Consider the following 3,214-nt stretch of genomic DNA (forward strand, 5'->3'; position numbering starts at 1 on the left):
AAGATGTTCTGCTCCTGAATCAGCTGGGTGGGTCTTGCCTCTAGCCTCTTTGCAGGGAGTTCTGCTGAAGAGTTCCTCGCTGGGCCTGCACTTTGGGTGAATAAAGATCCACGGGCCCTGGGTGGTCTCACTCACTCACCAGGCCTGCACTCTGGGTCTATTCAGGATCCAGAGGCCCCGGGTCATCTTTAGAGTTTTTCCTTTAGTATCTCAAGTTATAACAATGTTGTTCAGATATTACAGCAGTTTGTGGAATCCAAAGGTCCAAAAAATGAGTGCTTTTTGCTTTTATATAATCAATTTCACCTAAATTCTTGCACTCATTGTTCATGAAACAGGAAAAAACAATCTGGACACTTTAGGGTGACTTAGTGACCTCTCACAATACTTTAAGATAGAATTTCAACCAGATTAAAAAAATACTTCTTATGATCACATCTGTGTGCTTATATGGCATTCAGGGTGTGTAACAAAATGTACTGCTGCTTTTTATGGCCTGTCGCAGAAGAATACATGCAGTAAGCTCTGTCTGCTCTGGACATTTACAAGGCTGGTGAGTGGGCACACAAGCATCTGCTACTGTGACTGAAATTCAAAGAAGGCATTCATAATTAAGCTTTTTGACAAAACAGCCATGGTATGGGTTTTTCTTACTTCCACCTTCCAGATACTGTGTATCTGATTAGCTAGTCCAAATAAAAACTTAACTTTAAAGGAGAAAATGTCACTTTGAATTTCAGGCTCTAGTTCAAGGAGGACCATCAGGAAGAAAGTGGGATGGAATATTAAACACCCATTTACCAAACCTTTTGGGACTGGCAGGTGCCTTCACTTCTTGACCTCTCTGGTGGTGGTAGTTTCTGCTCTTACGTTATCTTGACAAAGATGGTATACAAGGTTTTCTCAGACAGGTTTTAGCTTTCTTATTAGATCTGTATAAGGCAGTGGTGGCAAGCAGAATCCCGCTGTTGGCACACGAACCAAGGTGCTCAAGAGTTTCTCTTGCCAACAGAAAGGATAGCAGTTGCTTTTTCTAAACTAAAACCTCAGCATTCAGGTTTAATTGCAGTGTTGGTACTTTGTGATAAATAAGTGAGACTTGGGCTTCTGTTTGGGCTCTCCATCTCTTCATAAGGGTCTTGGGAAGAACAGCACTACCTAGTCCTTACTCTCCAAAGCTAAATTGTATCTCCCAAAGTTTATATGCTGAAGTCCTACTGGTATGTTAATTTTAAGTCACTAAGTTTTGATGTGACTTGTTAAATCTAATATTTAATTGGGTTAGTCTTACTTTTCCTGTACCTGTTCACAATTCTCATCACCATAAGTCTCTCCTAGCCTTCTCTCAACTCCATTCAATGGCTGAAACTAGTAATGGAGAGAAAAACAAGTTGTTCTGGTTTGTGCATTATTTCTATAAGTTTTAAAATCGTGTTTCAAGCTGTGATACATTTCTGATGTGGAAAGGTTAGGACTTTGTTCAGTTTTTTTATTTATTTATTTATTTATTTATTTATTTTTGGAAAACCATTTCTTAGCATTTTAATTAGCCCCCTGTCCAGAAGCTTCAAGCTACCAGGACACAGGCCCCCGCAGCACCCTTAATCTTCTCCTCAGCTCTTCTGCTGAAGAATTTGGCTTTCACGATGACAGGCTGCTTTGGGAACTTTCCCTTCCCAAGAACTTTGTAGTAGCCCAATCGCACTATATCAATGATGGGAGCTACTCCAGTCTTGTTTTTAGCAGCATTTACTCGTGTCTGCTCACTGACCAATGTCCACAATTTATCAAGGTTGACAGTTGGGCAGAAGCTCTGGTTTCTCTTTAAGTGGTAATGCTTCATACCAACCTTCTCAAAGTAACGTGGGTGATATTTGTCGAAGTTGATCCTGTGATGATGCATGCCACCAGCATTACCCCGGCCTCCGGGGTGCTTCCGGTGCTTGCCGATGCGACCATGGCCGTGGCTCACATGGCCCCGAAGCTTCCGGGTCTTCCTTAGTCTGGAGGGCATGTCGGCAGCCGAGACAAAAGCAGTTTTTTAAATTATAGCCAAATGCTCCTCTTTTGTAGACATTAAAACTGGGTAGGTAAGTATTTTAAGAAACTATAAATACTTTCAATCAACAGATGAATGGATAAACAGTGTCATATATATCTACAGTGGAATCTTTAACCATAGGGAATGAAGTTCTGATACATGATACAACATGGATGAACCTTAAAAACATGCTAAACAGAATAAGCCCAGCAACAAAATATTGTATGATTCCACATGAAGTATTCAGAATGGGGAGATTCATAGAGATAGAAAGTAGAGTAGAGGTTATCAGGGGCTAGGAGGAAGCGGGAACTTGGTTTTTTTTTTAAATAAAGTACTGAGTGTTTGAGATGAAGAAAAAAGGTTGAAAATAGTGATAATGGTCATGTAACACAAATTCAGCAGTGATTTTACTTAAAGCCACTGAATTATGTACTTAATATGGTAAATTTTATGAGATATATGTATAGCCACAATTTTAAAAAATCCTTTTTCCACCGTGTCAGCCCCACCCCTGGGGCACACTGAGACAGATTGAGACTGGGTGTGGTGGCGTGCACCTGTAATCCCAGTGTTTGGGAGGCTGAAAAATGAAGGATTACTACAAGTCCGATCTTTGTAATAATACCTTGTAGACCCTGTACTGAATACATTTTTTAAAAATACCTTTTCTTTATGCATCTGACCAGTCAGTTTGACACATAATTGCTGAATTGTTGAAAGATAGCAGGAGCTGTAACAGAAACCACAGTGCAAACATGAGAAAGACATAGACTACTCTTACCTGTAGTAAAAAAAAAAAAAAAAAAAAATCACTTATTTTTAAAGGCCTAGTATAGACACAATGACTTCTTCAATTATTGTTTTTTCCACAACTATATGTGAGTAAATATAAGGGATGTAAGAATAAACACAGACAGACAGACAGAGAAAATAATTCATAGTTATTATCCTCCAACAACCTTTCACATATGGGTGGGTATAAAACATCATTAAAACATAAAACCACTATCTTGAATTATTCTTGTGACAATAATTACTAACTGGTCATCAATCTTTAGAGAGTTGAGAAAAAATAGTCACTTTATGGTTGACTGGTAGAGTGATTCAGAGGAAGTGGGACTTTAAAAATTTAGAGAAAGCCCCATCTTGGTTGAAGCAATGGGTAAAGAG

At 39.1% G+C, this 3,214-nt stretch overlaps 1 protein-coding gene and 2 pseudogenes across 1 annotated transcript in view; 1 reads left to right on the forward strand and 2 right to left on the reverse strand.

Annotated features, from left to right (window-relative positions):
• The window catches only part of LOC111812330, a 3,807-nt pseudogene extending 2,488 nt beyond the window's left edge, over window positions 1-1,319 (reverse strand).
• CUNH18orf63 (chromosome unknown C18orf63 homolog) overlaps window positions 1-3,214 on the forward strand; it is a 73,420-nt gene that overhangs the window by 66,266 nt on the left and 3,940 nt on the right. The window lies entirely within an intron of this gene.
• LOC101559992 lies at window positions 1,542-2,014 on the reverse strand (annotated as a pseudogene).

The sequence above is a fragment of the Octodon degus genome, unplaced genomic scaffold (genome assembly GCF_000260255.1).
Source record: "Octodon degus isolate 3935 unplaced genomic scaffold, OctDeg1.0 scaffold00120, whole genome shotgun sequence".
Taxonomy (NCBI): Eukaryota; Metazoa; Chordata; class Mammalia; order Rodentia; family Octodontidae; genus Octodon; species Octodon degus.